Source organism: Arachis hypogaea, chromosome 6, assembly GCF_003086295.3.
Source record: "Arachis hypogaea cultivar Tifrunner chromosome 6, arahy.Tifrunner.gnm2.J5K5, whole genome shotgun sequence".
Classification (NCBI taxonomy): Eukaryota; Viridiplantae; Streptophyta; class Magnoliopsida; order Fabales; family Fabaceae; genus Arachis; species Arachis hypogaea.
The window spans coordinates 55,029,511-55,048,160 of NC_092041.1; the positions used below are offsets into that span (position 1 = coordinate 55,029,511).

General features: G+C 38.5%; 1 non-coding gene across 1 annotated transcript; it reads right to left on the reverse strand.

Moving 5' to 3' along the window:
• Positions 1 to 15,453: 15,453 nt before the first annotated feature.
• On the reverse strand, positions 15,454 to 15,560 carry LOC112700323 (small nucleolar RNA R71). Its single transcript, XR_003153232.1, has one exon. It is a non-coding gene; the product is annotated as a small nucleolar RNA R71 (small nucleolar RNA).
• Positions 15,561 to 18,650: the final 3,090 nt, after the last annotated feature.

An 18,650-nucleotide genomic window follows, 5' to 3' on the forward strand; every position in this document is an offset into this window, starting at 1 on the left:
GTTAAACGCCAGAAACACATCACAAACCAGAGTTGAATGCCAAAAACACGTTACAACTTGGCGTTCAACTCCAAAAGAAGCCTCTGCACGTGTAAAGCTCAAGCTTAGCCTAAGCACACACCAAGTGGGCCCCGAAAGTGGATTTCTACATCAATTACTTACTTCTGTAAATCCTAGTAGCTAGTCTAGTATAAATAGGACATTTTATTATTATATTAGACATCTTTAACCATTCGGTCTTTTGACCACACATCTTTGGTCTCAGTTTTATTCTATTATTCATCATAGGAGTCTATTGATCATGTTTATGGGGGCTGGCCATTCGGCCATGCTTGGACCACTATCACTTATGTATTTTCAACGGTGGAGTTTTTACACACCATAGATTAAGGGTGTGGAGCTCTGCTGTACCTCAAGTTTTAATGCAATTACTACTATTTTCTATTCAATTCAGTTTATTCCTGTTCTAAGATATTCGTTGCACTTCACCATGACGAATGTGATGATCCGTGACACTCATCATCATTCTCACCTATGAACGCATGACTGACAACCACCCCCGTTCTACTTTAGACCGAGCGCATATCTCTTGGATTCCTTAATCAGAGTCTTCGTGGTATAAGCTAGAATTGATGGCGGCATTCATGAGAATCTGGAAAGTCTAAACCTTGTATGTGGTATTCCGAGTAGGATTCAGGGATTGAATGACTATGACGAGCTTCAAACCCGCGATTGTTGGGCATGATGACAAACACAAAAGAATCAATGGATTCTATTCCGACATGATCGAGAACCGACAGATGATTAGCCATGCCGTGACAGAGCATTTGGACCTTTTTCACTGAGAGGATAGAATGTAGCCATTGACAACGGTGATGCCCTACATACAGCTTTCCATGGAAAGGAGTAAGAAGGATTGGATGAAGGCAGTAGGAAAGCAAAGATTCAAAAAGGAGCACAGCATCTTCATACGCCTATCTGAAATTCCCACCAATGATTTACATAAGTATTTCTATCTTTATTTTCTGTTTATTTATTACTATTATTCGAAAACTCCATAACCAATTATTATCCGCCTAACTGAGATTTATAAGATGACCATAGCTTGCTTCATACTAACAATCTCCGTGCATGGGATCGTCCCTTACTCACGTAAGGTTTTACTTGGACGACCCAGTGCACTTGCTGGTTAGTTGTGTGAAGTTGTGAAGTTATGTTTGGACCATGGTATTATGCACCAAGTTTTTGGCACCATTATCAGGGAGAGAACGATCATGAATGCCATTATCAGAAATCACAATTTTGCCTACCAAAGTACCATGCATCATGATGTAGCTTTTTGATTTGTTGCCTAGTAAATTCCTTTGGTATTATCCTTCGAGCATTCTATTTAGTCATATCAGCAAACCATGGTGTTTTGTGAATCATAAAAAGTTGCTCATCAGGAAACTCTTCATGGAGGGAAAGTAGAGGGTCTTGAGCTTTTACAGGTTCAATCCTAGAAAAATGGTCTGTTACTTGATTCTCAAAATCCTTCCAATCCCTGGTTTCAATGTCAAACTCTTGTAGGAGGAGCACCCACTTAATCAATCTTGGTTTAGAATTTTAGTCAAAAGGTACTTAAGAGTAGAGTGATCAGTGTAGACAATAACCTTTGAACCAACTAAAAAGGATCTAAATTTATCAAATGCAAAAATAACACCTAGCAACTCCTTCTCTATGGTGTTATAATTCCTTTGAGCATTATTGAGTACCCTTCTTGCATAGTATATGACATGCAAAAGTTTATCTTGCTTCTACCCAAAACAGCTCCAATTGCAACATCACTTGCTTCACATATTAATTCAAATGGTGATGTCCAATTACGAGGAGCAATATTGGGTGCAGAGAGAAGCTTGGCATTTAGAGTTTCAAAGGCATGCAAGAATTCATCATCAAAGTGAAAAGGTGCAGCATCAACCAAAAGATTGCTTAATGGCTTTGCTATTTTGAAAAAATCTTTAATGAATCTTCTGTAGAAGCCTACATGGCACAAGAAACTCCTTATCCGTTTTGCATTCACAACGGGTGGTAATTTCTTAATTATCTCCACTTTGGCATTCTCAACTTCTATGCCCTTGCTTGAGATGCGGTGCCCAAGAACTATACCTTCAGTTACCATGAAATAGCATTTTTTCCAATTTAAATCAAGGTTAGTTTCTTGGCACCTACTCAAAATCAAGTCTAGATGTTGCAAGCATGCCTTAAATGAGTCACCAAACACAGAGAAGTGGTGCACAGAATTGTGATTTACACGTTTCACAACTTCGGTGCCACTAACCAGCAAGTGCACTGGGTCGTCCAAGTAATACCTTATGTGAGTAAGGGTCAATCCCACGGAGATTGTCAGCTTGAAGCAAGCTATGGTTATCTTGTAACTCTTAGTCAAGATATCAATAATAACTCTTAGTTTTATTTGTAAGAAGTAAAAGAACATGAAGTAAATAGTACTTGTTATGCAGTAATGGAGAACAGGTTGAGGTTTCGGAGATGCTCTACCCTCTGAGTTTTTGCTTTCCTACTGCCTTCTTCTTCAAACACACCTGGCTTCATCTATGGCAAGCTTTATATTGGTGGATCACTGTTGACAATTGCTACCATTCGACCTCTCAGTGAAAACATGTCCGCTACGGTTTCCCGCATGGCTAATCATCTGTCAGTTCTCACTTGTGTTGGAATAAGATCCATTGATCTTTTTGCACACTGTCACTGCACCCAACAGTCGCGAGTTTGAAGCTCGTCACAGTCATCCTTTCCTAGATCCTACTCGGAATACCACAGACAAGGTTTAGACTTTCTGGATCTCAGGAATGCCATGAATTAATTCTAGCCTATACCACAAAGGTTCTGATCTCACGGAATTGAATGCGTCAAACTCGTGAATTAGGGGCCCAAGAGATACACACTCAAGCTGTTGCAGGTAGAACGGAAGTGGTTGTCAGGCACGCGTTCATAAGTTGAGAATGGTGATGAGTGTCACGGATCATCACATTCATCACATTGAAGTACGAGTGAATATCTTAGAATAGAAGCAAGCACAATTGAATAGAAAACAGTTGTAATTGCATTAATTCATCGAGACACAGCAGAGCTCCTCACCCCCAACCATGGGGTTTAGATACTCATGCCGTCAAAGGAATAATAAGGAATGTAAAAATGTCATGAGGTACAAAATAGATTTCTAAAAGTAGTTTTATACTAAACTAGTAACCTAGGTTTACAGAGAATGAGTAACTAGATGCAGAGAGTGCAGAAATCCCCTTCCGGGGCCCACTTGGTGAGCGTTTGGGCTGAGCTTCCTAGCTTTCACGTGCACGTGCCATTTCTGGAGTTAAACGCCAGCTTGGATGCCAGATTGGGTGTTTAACTCCAGCTTTAGTGCCAGTTCTGGCTTTTTACGCCAGAAAAAAGGGTCTCTCGTGGACGTTTAAACGCCATTTTGGCCCATCAAATCTCGGGCAAAGTATGGACTATCATATATTTATGGAAAGCCCAAGATGTCTACTTTCTAACACAATTGAGAGCGCGCCAATTGGGCTTCTGTAGCTCTAGAAAATCTACTTCGAGTGCAGGAGGGTCAGAATCCAACAGCATCTGCAGTCCTTTCTCAGCGTCTGAATCAGATTTTTGCTCAGGTCCCTCAATTTCAAAATCACAGAAAAACACACAAACTCATAGTAAAGTCAAAAAATATGAATTTTGCATAAAAACTAATAAAAATAGATTAAAACGTAACTAAAACCTACTAAAAACTATGTAAAAACAATGCCAAAAAGTGTATAAATTATCCGTTGATCACAACACCAAACTTAAATTGTTGCTTGTCCCCAAGCAACTGAAAACAAATCAGGATAAAAAGAAGAGAATATATAATAAATCTCAAAATATCAATGAAGCTTAGTTCTAATTAGATGAGTGGGGCTAGTAGCTTTTTGCTTCTGAACAGTTTTGGCATCTCACTTTATCCTTTGAAGTTCAGAATGATTGGCATCCATAGGAACTCAGAATTGAGATAGTGTTATTGATTCTCCTAGTTTAGTATGTTGATTCTTGAACACAGCTACTTTATGAGTGTTGGCCGTGACCCTAAGCATTTTGTTTTCTAGTGTTACCACCAGATAAATAAATGCCACAGACACATAACTGGTGAACCTTTTTAGATTGTGACTCAGCTTTGCTAGAGTCCCCAGTTAGAGGTGTCTAGAGTTCTTAAGCACACTTTTTTTGCTTTGGATCACAACTTTAACTACTCAGTCACAAGCTTTTCACTTGGACCTTCATGACACAAGAACATAGTTAGGTACAGCTTGATTTAGCCGCTTAGGCCAGAATTTTATTCCTTTGGGCCCTCCTATCCACTAGTGCTCAAAGCCTTGGATCCTTTTTGCCCTTGCCTTTTAGTTTAAAGGGTTACTGGCTTTTTCTTCTTGCTTTTTTTTCTTTTATTTTTTGCCATTTTTTTCTCTTTTTTTCCACAAGCTTTTGCTTTTTCACTGCTTTTTCTTGCTTCAAGAATCAATTTTATGATTTTTCAAATTATCAATAACATTTCTCTTTTTCATTATTCTTTCAAGAGCCAACAATTTTAACATTCATAAACTTCACTATAAAAAATATGCATTGTTCAAGCATTCATTCAGAAAACAAAAAGTATTGCCACCACCTCAAAATAATCAAACTAATTTCAAGATAGAATTTGAACTTCATGTACTTCTTGTTATTTTGCAATTAGAAACATTTTTTATTTAAGAAAGGTGAGGGATTCATGGAATCATTCATAGCTTCAAGGCATAGACACTAGACACTAATGATCATGTAATAAAGACACAAACATAGACAAAATATCAAGCATAAGAAACCAAAAAAGAGAAAAATGAGAACAAGGAAATTAAAGAACGGGTCCACCTTAGTGATGGCAGCTAGTTCTTCCTCTTGAAGATCCTATGGAGTGCTTGAGCTCTTCAATGTTTCTTCCTTGCCTTTGTTGCTCCTTCCTCATGTCCCTTTGGTCCTCTCTAATTTCATGGAGGATAATGCAGTGCTCTTGGTGCTCCATCCTTAGATGCTCCATGTTGGAACTCAAATCTCTTAAAGAGGTGTTGAGTCACTCCCAATAGTTGTGTGGAGAAAAATGCATCCCTTGAGGCATCTCAGGGATTTCATGATGAGGGACTTCCTCATGCTCTTCTTGAGGTCCATGAGTGGGCTCACTTGTTTGCTCCATCCTCCTTTTAGTGATGGGCTCTTGAGATGAATCTCTCTATCTCCCATGACTAAGAGGTGGAAGCCATTGCCTTCCCTTTCCTCTTTCTAGAGGTTTCTCTGGCCTTTGGTGCCATTAATGGTTATGGAAAAACAAAAAGCAACGCTTTTTCCACACCAAACTTAAAAAGTTTGCTCGTCCTCGAGCAAAAGAAGAAAGAAAGAAGGAGAAGAAGAAGAAATAGAGGAGATGGAGGTGTGTGGGAATTCGGCCAAGGGCGTTAAGTGTTGGAGATGTGTGAAATGGGAGGTGGTAGGAGGGTTATTTATAGGGTAAGGGAGAGAGGGTAATCGTGTAGAGAATGGGTGGGTTTTGGAGGGAAATGGTTTGAATATGAATGGTGAGGTAGGTGGGTGTTGAGGATCCTGCGGGGTCCACAGATCCTGAGGTGTCAAGGAATTCTCATCCCTGCACCTTCCTGGCGTTTGAACGCCCATTGTGTGCCAAATCTGGCGTTAAACGCCAGTTCTGCTACCTATTCTGGCGTTAAACACCAGGCTGGTGCCCCTTTTCGGTGTTTAATGCCAGCCAGACACCAGACAGCCCTTTTTGGTGTTAAACGCCACTCTGGCTGCCAATTCTGGTGTTTAACACCCAGAATGCTGCCAGACTGGTCATTAAATGCCCATTCTGTTATCCTTACTGAATGCTAGTAAGCCTGTCCTCCAGGGTGTGTTGTTTTTGATTCCGCTTTAATTCTGCAGCTGTTTTTATGACTCCACATGATCATCAACCTAAGGAAAACATAAAATAACAATGGAAAATGAAATGAAAAAGTAATTAACATAGATAAATAAGATTGGGTTTCCTCCCAATAAGTGCTTCTTTACTGTTAACAACTTAATATTACTGAGCTTTATAGTTTGCAATGTCTTCAAACCATGGAGCTTCCTGAATGGCAAACAATTGCTCATTCGGAAAGGTTTCAGAGATCTCAGTAGGAGGGAGGGATGCTCCTGCTACTGGTTCTATCCGGGACTGGTGATCAGCTACTTAGTTCTCTATCCCTTTTCTGTCTCTTATTTCTATATCAAACTCTTGCAGAAACAACACCCATCTTATGAGTCTGGATTTTGAATCCTGCTTTGTGAGGAGATATTTTATAGCAGCATGGTCAGTGTACACAATCACTTTTGATCCTACTAAATAGGATATGAACTTGTCAATGGCAAAAACCACTGCAAGCAACTCCTTTTCTGTGGTTGTGTAATTCTTCTGTGTGTCATTTAAAACACGGTTAGCATAATAAATGACATGCAGGAGCTTGTCATGCCTCTGTCCTAATACTGCACCAATGGCATGGTCACTGGCATCACACATTAGTTCGAATGGTAATGTCCGGTCTGGTGTAGAAATAACTGGTGCTGTGACCAGCTTAGCTTTCAGAGTCTCAAAAGCCTGCAAACACTCTGTGTCAAAGACAAATGGTGTGTCAGCGGCTAGCAGATTGCTCAAAGGTTTTGCAATTTTCGAAAAATCTTTTATAAACCTCCTATAGAATCTTGCATGTCCTAGAAAGCTTCTGATTGCCTTAACATTGGCAGGTGGTGGTAATTTTTCAATTACCTTTACCTTAACTTGATCCGCTATATTTCCTTGTTCAAACTTTTATTCCCAAGGACAATTCCTTCAGTCACCATAAAGTGACATTTTTTCCAATTTAAAACCAGGTTAGTCTCTTGGCACCTTTTCAGAATAAGTGCTAGATGGTAAAGACAGGAGCTGAATGAGTCTCCAAATACTGAAAAGTCATCCATGAAGACTTTCAGAAATTTCTCTACCATAACAGAGAAGATCGATAGCATGCATCTCTGAAAGGTTGCAGGTGCATTGCATAGTCCAAATGGCCTCCTTCTATAGGCGAATACTCCAGATGGACATGTGAATGTTATTTTCTCTTTGTCCTGGGGATCTGCTGCAATTTGGTTATAACCTGAATAGCCATCTAAAAAGCAGTAGTAATCATGACTTACTAGTCTCTCTAGTATCTGGTCTATGAATGGTAAAGGAAAATGATCCTTTTTGGTAGCTGTATTGAGCCTTCTGTAGTCAATACACATACGCCACCCTGTAACTATTCTTGTAGGAACCAGTTTATTCTTTTCATTATGAACCACTGTCATGCCTCCCTTCTTGGGGACAACTTGGACAGGGCTTACCCAGGGGCTATCAGAAATAGGATAGATAATCACAGCCTCTAGTAATTTAGTGACCTCTTTCTGCACCACCTCCTTCATGGCCGGATTCAGCCGCTTCTGTGGTTGAACCACTGGATTAGCATCATCCTCCAATAGGATCTTGTGCATGCATCTGGCTGGGCTAATGCCCTTAAGATCACTTATGGACCACCCAAGAGCTATCTTGTGTGTCCTTAGCACCTGAATTAGTGCTTTCTCTTCATGTGGCTCTAAAGCAGAGCTTATGATCACGGGAAAAGTGTCATCCTCTCCTAGAAATAAATATTTTAGGGATGGTGGTAGTGGGTTGAGCTCGGGTTTAGGAGGATTCTCCTCTTCCTGAGGAGTTTTCAAAGGCTATTTTATTTTCTCTGGTTCCTCTAGATCAGGCAGCACATCTTTAAAAATGTTCTCTAGCTCTGATTCGAGACTCTCAGTCATATTGACATCTTCCACCAGAGAGTCAATAATATTAACGCTCAAGAAGTTGTTTGGGGTGTCTAGATGCTGCATAGCTTTGACAACATTCAACTTAAACTCATCCTCATTGGCGTTTGAACACTAGGATTGGGGGCTGGATGGGCGTTTAACTCCAATTTTCCACCCTTTTCTGGCATTTGGACGCCAGAATTGGGCATCCATTGGGCGTTTAACGCAAATTTTGCACCCTTTTCTGGCGTTTGAACGCCAGAATCATTCCTCTCTGGGCTCTTACAGTCCTCGGAGGGATTTTGGGCAGTGGCTTGGTCATCCTCTGTCACTTGTCCCTTTCTTGGCTTCCTGCTGCTTTGAGTTAAGGTATTCAATGTCTTTCCACTCCTCAAATGAGCAGGTTGACACTCTTCTGTTATTTGTTTAGATAATTGCTATTTTGTCTAATCCAATTGTGCTTCCATATCCTTGTTAGCATTTGAGTGTCTTGTAGTATCTCTTTGAATTCTGCTAACTATTTTGTTAGAAGGAGTATTTGCTGGTTGAGTTCAGCAACCTATTCTGGAGGATTAAGTTTAGTGGATACTACTTTAGCTTCTTCTTTCATGGAGAATTCACTATTTTAATACAGATGCTGATTTCAAGAAATTGTATCAATAAGCTCTTGAGCCTCTTCAATTGTTTTTCTCATGTGTATAGATCCACCAGCTGAGTGGTCTAGAGATATCTGAATTTTTTCTATAAGCCTATAGTTGAATATGTCTAATTGCACCCATTCTGAGAACATTTTAGATGGGCATTTCCTTAGCATTTCTCTGTACCTCTCCCAGGTGTCATAAAGAGATTCACTATCCTCTTGTTTAAAGCATTGGATGTCCAGCCTTAGCTGTGTCATTATTTTTAGAGGAAAATATTGATTCAGGAATTTGTCTGATAACTGTTTCCATGTTCTTATGCTGGCCTTAGATTGGTTGTTTAACCATCTCTTAGCTTGGTCTTTTACAGTAAATGGAAACAGCAATAATCTGTAGACATCCTGATCCACTTCCTTATCACGTATTGTGTCAGCAATTTGTAAGAACTGTGCCAGAAACTTAGTAGGTTCTTCCTGTGGAAGACTGAAATACTGGCAATTTTACTGTACCATGATAATGAGTTGAGGATTTAGCTCAAAATTACTGGCTCTGATGGAGGGTATATAGATACTACTTCCATATGAAGCAGTAATAGGGTTAGCATATGACCCCAGAGTCCTTCTGGACTGTTCATTTCCACTTAGGTCCATGATGGAGAAAGGGAGATGATGTGAATTGCGAATAAATAATTTTTTTTTGAAAACCGAAATTAAAAGAAATAAAATAAAATAAAATAAATGAAAAATTGAATATAAGTTTCGAAAATTAAAAAGGGAAAAAAAGGAAATAAAAGAAATTAGAAAACTAAACTAATTAATTAATTAAAAAGATTTGAAAAATTTTGGATATGATTTTCGAAAAATGAAGAGCGAGAAGGTGGTTAGGAAGTTTTGAAAAAGATATGTCTTAAAATTAAAGATACTTGTAAGAAAATAAATAAAAGAAAAGATTTGAAAAAGATATGATTTTAAAATTTGAGATTAGAAAAGATAAGATAAGATTTTGAAAAAGATATGATTTTTTTGAAAAGGATTTGAATTTTGAAATTTAAAACTAAGATAAGAAAAAATAAAAATTTTAAAATAAAAATCTGAATTTTTTTTTAAAGGAAAATTCGAAAATTCAATTAAAATAAAGAGAAAAGATATTTTTGAATTTAATGAGGAAAGAGAAAAATAATAAAATGACACCAAACTTAGAATTTTTAGATCAAAACAAAGAAATCAAACAAGAAAACTTTGAATGTCAACATGAACACCAAGAATACTTTGAAGATCAAGATGAACACCAAGAATAATTTTTGAAAATCTTTAGGAAAATAAAAATACAAAGGACACCAAACTTAAAAATTTTTATACTTTGGACTAATAATTAAAAAATGCACAAGAAAAACAAGGAAAGACACAAAACAAGAAAAACTAAAGATCAAACAAGGAAAATAAACAAGAACAACTTGAAGATCAAGAAAGAACAAAATATATATATTTTCGAAAATTTTTTTAAGAAAAATTAAAACATGCAATTGACACAAGACTCAAACAAGAAACAAAATTTTTTTTTTGAAAAGAAAATAAAGGACTCAAAGTTAGTGACTCTAAACCAAAAAGATAAATTCTTACTAATCTAAGCAACAAGATGAACCGTCAGTTGTCCAAACTCGAACAATCCCCGCCAACGGCGCCAAAAACTTGGTGCACGGAATTGTGATTTGCACGTTTCACAACTCCGGTGCCACTAACCAGCAAGTGCACTGGGTCGTCCAAGTAATACCTTACATGGGTAAGGGTCGATCCCACGGAGATTGGCGGCTTGAAGCAAGCTATGGTTATCTTGTAACTCTTAGTCAGGATATCAATAATAACTCTTAGTTTTATTTGTAAAAAGTAAAAGAACATGAAGTAAACAGTACTTGTTATGCAGTAATGGAGAACAGGTTGAGGTTTCAGAGATGCTCTACCCTCTGAGTTTCTGCTTTCTACTACCTTCTTCTTCAAACATGCCTGGCTCCTTCTATGGCAAACTTTATGTTGGTGGATCACCGTTGACAATGGCTACCATCCGTCCTCTCAGTGAAAACATGTCCGCTATGGTTTCCCGCATGGCTAATCATCTATCGGTTCTCACTTGTGTTGGAATAAGATCCATTGATCTTTTTGCACACTGTCACTACACCCAACAGTCGCAAGTTTGAAACTCGTCACAGTCATCCCTTCCTAGATCCTACTCGAAATACCACAGACAAAGTTTAGACTTTTCGGATCTCAGGAATGCCATGAATTGATTCTAGCCTATACCAGAAAGGTTCTAATCTCACGGAATTGAATGCTTTGTTGTTAGGAGAGACAGTCAAACTCATGAATCAGGGGCCCAAGAGATACACACTTAAGCTGTTGCAGGTAGAACGGAAGTGGTTGTCAGGAATGCGTTCATAAGTTGAGAATAGTGATGAGTGTCACGGATCATCATATTCATCACATTTAAGTACGAGTGAATATCTTAGAACAGAAGCAAGAGCGATTGAATAGAAAACAGTAGTAATTACATTAATTCATCGAGACACAGCAGAGCTCCTCACCCCCAACCATGGGGTTTAAAGACTCATGCCGTCAAAGGTACAATAAGGAATGTAAAAATGTCATGAGATACAAAATAGATCTCTAAAAGTAGTTTTTATACTAAACTAGTAACCTAGGTTTACAGAGAATGAGTAACTAGATGCAGAGAGTGCAGAAATCACCTTCCGGGGCCCACTTGGTGAGTGTTTGGGCTGAGCTTCCTAGCTTTCACATGCACGTGCCGTTTCTAGAGTTAAACGCCAGTTTGGATGCCAGTTTGAGCGTTTAACTCCAGCTTTAGTGCCAGTTCTGGCATTTTAGGCTAGAAAAGGGTCTCTGATGGACGTTTAAACACCATTTTGGCCCATCAAATCTTAGGCAAAGTATAAACTGTCATATATTGCTGGAAAGCCCAAGATTTCTACTTTCCAACGCAATTGAGGGTGCAGGAGGTCAGAATCCAATAGTATCTGCAGTCCTTTCTCAGCCTCTGAATCAGATTTTTGCTCAGGTCCCTCAATTTCAGCCAGAAAATACCTGAAATCACAGAAAAACACACAAACTCATAGTAAAGTCAAAAAATGTGAATTTTTCATAAAAAGTAATAAAAATATATTAAAAAGTAACTAAAACCTACTAAAAACTATGTAAAAAAAATGCCAAAAAGCGTATAAATTATCCGCTCATCAAGAAGGCATCCATAAAATCTTAATAAATTTTTCAATCATATCAGAAAAGATGGAAAGCATGCACCTTTGGAAAGTGGCAAGGCATACGGTGGTAAGCGAAGATTCAAAATGGGCATGTGAACACCGTCTTCTCTTGATCATGAGGGTGCACACCAATCTGGTTGTAGATGAAATATCCATCCAAGAAACAATAAAAAGCATGACCGGCCAACTTCTCAAGTATTTGATCTATAAAGGGTAAAGGGAAGTGATTCTTCCTTGTGGCCATATTGAGCCTCCTATAGTCAATACACATTATCCAACCGATTATGGTTCTTGCAGGAATGAGCTCATTCTTATCACTGGTCATCACTGTAACACCCCCTTTTTGGGAACGACGTGTACCAGACTCACTCAAGCGCTATCAGAGATTGGGTAAATAATTCTGGCTTCCCAGAGCTTTATAACTTCCTTCTAAATCTCTTCCTTCATGATTGGATTAAGCCTCTATTGTGCTTACACCACTGGTTTAGCATCTTCCTCAAGCAAAATTTTTTGCATACACATTGCAGGACTTATCCCCTTAAGATTACCAATGGTTCATCCAAGGGCTGTTTTGTGTTCCGTTAATACCTTGATTAATGCCTTTTCATCACAAGTGTCCAAGGAGGAATTGATTATCATTAGATATGTATCTATCTCTCCAAGAAAAGCATATTTTAGAGAAGGAGGCATGAGCTTTAATTCAAGCTTTGGTGGCCTTTCTTCCTTTTAAGGAATGTATGATGCTTCCTTGGGTGGTGGACATTCTTCAATTTCACCCACTTCAACTTCAACAGAGGACTCAAGTGAATCATTAAAGGATCAATTAATGCCTCTTGCACCAAAGGATCAATTATGTCAATTTTCATGCAATCCACATAGTCATTAGGATGTTGTAGGGCTTTGAATATATTGAGTACAATTTGTTCATTATTGGCCCTCAATGTTAATTCACCTTTTAGAACATCAATCAAGGACCTCCCAGTAGCGAGGAAAGACATCTTTAAGATAATAGAGGCATTTACATCCTCCTCCATATCCAATATAACAAAATTCGTAGGGAAAATGAAGGTTGATGAATCCATATTTGATGATGATTTTTTTTGTTATAATTGAATGGATTTCATCACGTAAACCTGCACTTATTCCCTTGAATAGCATGCTTTTGAACTTTCCTCCCAAATTGTACTTGATATTGAAAACATGCTCTTTTATGCTTAATTTGATCTATTTTTTATTCCATTTGCCTTCCATTGGATGCCTTGATGTTGTTTGTGAGTGAATTCAGGTTTATAAGGTAAGAATGGGTTGGAGAAAATGGAAGAAGAGCTTGCAAAATGGAGGAAGCATGAAGAATCAAAGGAGAAGAGTTCAGAGACGTGTGCGTGTGCACAGCCTTCTGTACGCCCACAAAGGAGCCCAAGCAGAGCGCGTGGATTAGTTCGGGCTCGTCGCGTGTCCCGCCTAGCATCGCCTAGTGTGCGTGCGCACAGCCTCTTGTACGTACGAACAGGAGGGAATTTTTGCAACGTGTGCGGACGCACACGCCTGTGCGTCCGCACAGGTGTCTGCGCACGACCTCATTAGAAAAGCACGTGCCTCGCGATTTGAGGGCTTTGGGGGCTCATTTTTGAAGTCTTGGAGATCATATTGGAGGGGAAATGAAGGAAATAACATAGCATGGCATTAGTATAGTTTTAGGAGTAGAATAGAAGGTTTTTAGTTTAGTTTTCTCTAAGTTTTCTCATCTTCTCCATTAGGGTTTTATTAGGGTTTTATATTCCAAGTGCCATTTCCATTTTTGATCATTGGATTTTGATAATCTCATTGTAAGTATTCTCTTGTTATTACTCTTTTTGGTTATATTATCATTACTCTTTCTTCTCATTCAAGATATAGTCAAATTTTGTTTCTCTTTTGCAATTCCACTTTTTTGTTGATGAGTTTGATGTTTGATGTTCATTTCATGATTTCTTATGTTATTCTTGTTGATTGAGATCAATTGTTGCTTTTAAATCCAAGTCTTTTCTTATTTTTCACATGTTTAAGCTTTTTGCCCACCAAGTGTTTGACAAAATGTCAAACATGGTTTTAGGCTAAATTTTTGCCTCTTGGCTTGGGTAAAGTGAGCAATTGGTTCCTAGAGTTGGAATGTCCAACATTTAGTGTCATTTCTTGGGTTGTTAATTGTTCATGTTCCCACTAACACTAATTTGTTGCTAAGGCAATTAGCAAGCAATTTAGAATTTGTGGGTTAAGAACACTTATGCTCATTTAAGTTACCTCTGATGTAAAGGTTGATCAAGTGAGACTAATCCAACACAATTGTCATAGTTGTGGTTCCAACAAGGAAAGGATCCTTAGCTCACTCCAAGCCAAAACCTCTTTTTAAGTTTTTAACCTTTCATACATTGCCATGTTAATTTCTTTTATACTTTACTTGTTCATATTACATAGTCGGTTCTTTAATTTCTTCATTAGTTCAATCATTATAATTTGCATGTTCTTTTATTGCTTTATATGTTTATTTCTTCGTTGAAAACCCCTTGATTTCTACAACCAGAATTTGCACACTCATTGCCTCTTTAGTGCTTCCTCGGGAGACGACCCGGGACTTCAAACTCCTGGTTATTTTGTTTTGATTGTGACTACCCTTTTGAACTAAATTTGATTGTGAGAGTTCATCGTTAGTTTGGACTATTCTACTAACAAAGTGATTCTTATTTTGATTAATTTTAAACCGACGACACTTCTCTCGCACATCAAATTTTTGGCGCCGTTGCCGGGGAAGTTTACTTTAAGTGCAATGAGTGCCATGATTTTCGTTGTGTGAATATGTGAATAGTGTAAATACTTAATTTTTGGTTTGCTACTTGGCATTAATTGTAGATACTATTTTTCCTCTTTATTTAGTCTAGGTAGTTATAGATCGCTAAATTAGTTCTTGTTTACTTGCTTATTTTTCTTCTTTGTTCTGTTTTGCCTTTCATAATTGCATGCTTTTATTGCCTCCTCAGTTGAATGACACCGTCGGTTCCAGACCCGAGCTTGGCCACTTTTGACTTAGAAATCAAAAGAACTTTAACTCGTATAAGGCAAGCTCGGCGCCGGTTAGCTTTTGTGCATAGTAAATCGGGTGCCCTTGAGGATCACTCCCATTCACTATCACCAACCATCCGTGATTCTCATTCTCTGATCAACGAGAAGACTCTATATTCATTTGTGGGGAGTACTGAATTATCTTTGAGTAACTCAGGTGACACTGTCATGGCGGACTCTCCGCAAAGGATTACTTTGAAAGAATCTGGAGCCCCCGATCTTGACTCGCAACCGCTTCAAATTCTGTATCTGGCCTTGGACCCGAATTTTGAGCTTAAGTCCGGCACGATCAATTTGCTCCCTAAGTAAAATGGATTACCTGGGGAAGATCCTCTGAAGCACTTTAAGGATTTCCAACTTGTATGTGCAACTACAAGGAGACATGGAGCGGATGAAAATATGGTGTTGGTCTTTGCTTTCCCTTTCTCTTTGGAGGGAAAAATAAAGAAGTGGTTTTATACTCAGTCGGGTGAAGTTAGATCTAATTGAAACTTGTTGAGAAAATAATTTTTGGACAAGTTTTACCCTCATCAGAAAACAGACAAGTTGCGAAGACAGATCTCTTACATTGTACAAAAGGATGGGGAGACTTTGTATGAGTATTGGGAAAGATTTAAGAAGTTGCTACAAGCTTGTCCTCACCACCGGATAGATGAGTTGGTTCTGGTCAGTTATTTTTGTCAAGGAATGCACCACGAAGATAAGCTTCTCTTGGATGCCGCGAGTGGAGGATCATTGAACAAAAACAAGACCGCAGTAGAAGCATGGGAAGTTATATCGGACTTAGCAGATTCAACTCAACACTTAAAGGCTAGAAGTCCAACACCAAAAGCAGTGAGTGAAGTTTCTCCCTCTGGAGACGCAATATTGACAAAGACCCTTGGTGAGATGATAATTTTGTTGTGGCAAATCACTCAAGGGCAACAAATCCCTCAAGCTTTGACAAATGCTCCACCCCAACCTCCTAGGGTCAAAGGACCACCAAGGATATGTGGTGTTTGTGCTTGTACCACTCATTACACCGATGAGTGCCCTCAAATCCAAGAGGATGATGGTGTTTTTGCGGAAAAATGAATTTCCAAACACATAGATCTAACCGGCAAGTATACCGGGTCGCATCAAGTAGTAATAACTCACTTAGAGTGAGGTCGATCCCACAGGGATTGATGGATCAAGCAACTTTATTGGGTGATTAGTTTAGTCAAGCTAACATGGAGGGAATTGTGTGAAATGTAGCCGACAGAAAGTAAATTTGCAGAAATCTTAAAGATGCAGAAAGTAAAGTTGCAAGTAACTTAAATAACAAGAAAGTAAAATAGCTGAAACTTAAATTGTAAGAAAAGTAAATTGCATCAAATGTAAAGGGGGCTAGGGTGCTGGAAATTAAAGAGAGCAGTAAAGCAAAGCGTAGAACAATTGCAGGGATATTAAATTGCTTAAAAGTAAATTGGAAGCAATAGGAACAGAAAGGTAAAAATGCAGATGTAAACAGCAAGGCAAAATTTCTTGAAGAAGCAACACAGAATGTAACTCAGCTCGATTGTGAAATTTAAAGAAACAAGATCTCAGGGAATCAATGAGACTAGAAAACAAGTCTAGATGTCAATTCCTTCCTTTATCAAAGTAGAAAGCAGATTGAAGAAGAAAGAAAGATGAAAGCAGTAAGAGAGTTTTGATTCAAATCCTTAATTTCATGAAATATGCAGAAGAACAAGGCAGAGATGTTATAGATGAAGAATGAAAACAGAATTCCTTTCAATCTCAATCCAAAACTCAAATAGAAAGGAAAATTAAAAGAGAGAGCTCTCTACTACTACTCCTTATGCTCCCTAGTGGAGCTAGCCTTCTCTCCCTAATGAGATGGAATTGATGCCTTTATATAGGCTTTACAAAGTGAAAATAAAAATGAAATTAAAACAAATTACAATTAAAATGAAAATCTTAATCTAATTGATCCATGTGCCTTTGAGTGATGATGTGGGCTTTACTTGCTTTGGATTTGAGGAGAAATGGGTTTGGTTGGCCTTGATTCAATTTGGAGAGGAATTGAATTTAAATGAAATTTTGGCTAAATTTTGCCCCATGAGTGTTTTCTCCCAGGAAGCTGCTCTGCTCTTGTGGAGAGCAGAGCAGTGAGGCTTTGTATGGGGATCCAATTTTCATGCCAAGGCTTGGAGAGGCACCAGGGGATTGCCCTTCCCTTGTGGAGAGTGGGGTAGTGGTGTCTTGTGTGCGCCTTGCCTCTGCCCGTACTGTGATGCGCTTGTGTGTGCCAAGGAGTAGCGCCTAAGCCTTTACTTCCTTGGAGGTCTTGTGTTCAAACCTTGGAGGTTGCATTCTTGCCCAATTTCCTTGCATTTTCTTTGGGAGAGAGCACGACACTGCTCTCCAAGGTAGCGTTTGTTTTGAGGTACTGAGACAGAGACTGAGAGACTGAGACTCAGTATCGTGTTTGTTAGTTTAGATACTGGTACTAAAATTTCTGTCTCTGTCTCTAAAATTTCAGTATTTCAGTACTTCCAAAAAGTAGGGACACAGAGGACTGAAATTTTTAGAGATGGAGACTGAAACTTTAATTACATTTTATACCTAAAATACTTTCATTTCAATTAATTAATTTCAATTTTATCCTTTGTGCAAATTAAATTAGAGTTTCATTCTTGTTTCAATTCCTGTCTCCCATTTTACACCAAACAGAATACTGAGATTTATTTCAATCCCTGTCTCTTAGTCTCTGTCTCTCAATATCAGTCTTTCCGTCTCTGTCTCTCCACCAAACACTACCCAAGAGAACACTCTGCTCTCCTTGAGAGCAGACTTCCTTGGTTTCCTTGTGTCTCCCTCTTCGAGCCTTGGTGGAAGCACTTTGGTTTATTTTTGCTTATTTTTGGCCCTTAAAGATTCCTTTCACTCATGCCTTAATTCTACGCCAAATATGGATTTCTATATATCGTTGGAAAGCTCTAAATGTCAGCTTTCCAACGCAACTGGAAGCACATCAATTTGACGTCTGTAGCTCAACTTATACCCCTTTGAAGTAGGCATGATCATGCTGTGAGCGCCCAGATTTTAACTTAGCGAAAGTTTGCTTCCAACCTCACTTTGTTTCATCACGATATTGCCCTGCCCTTGGCAAGAGCAGGGCAATGTGCGTGCTGGTTGCTTCTTTCTTTGATTTGGTCATGGGCCATGCTTTTAAAAGCGTGGCCTAAGGCTCCAAAGTGTGCTCCAACTTCAAAGTGTGCCCCAAAGCTCTTTTTTCTCCTTTTTAGCTTATTTTGTGCTTCTTTGCTTCTTTTTCTTCTTATTTCCTACAACATTTATAAATTTAAAAGATCAAGGAAATATTCTAATTAAGCACAAAAGAATGCAATATTTAAGCACTAATCATCAATTTCTTGTATGAAAAAGCATTGAAAAATAGGTATATGATGACTTGTCATCACAACACCAAACTTAAACCTTGCTTGTCCCTAAGCAAGAAAAGAATCATGCAATAAAGATTGACAATCCAAGGTAAGAAGAATAGCAACTCAATGTTCATGGTTAGCTAGTTTTCTAAGCATGCTACAATCACAAAAGAAATGTAAATGATTGATGCTTCTATCTAGCTCATTTTATGAAATACTTCTCTTATATTTCTTCCTTGAAACAAGCTTTTGTTTTTCTTATTAGCTTCTCCTTTTGGGTGCTTTGCCCCATGAGTTGATAACAAAGCTACGACTTATAAATGCTTTGTT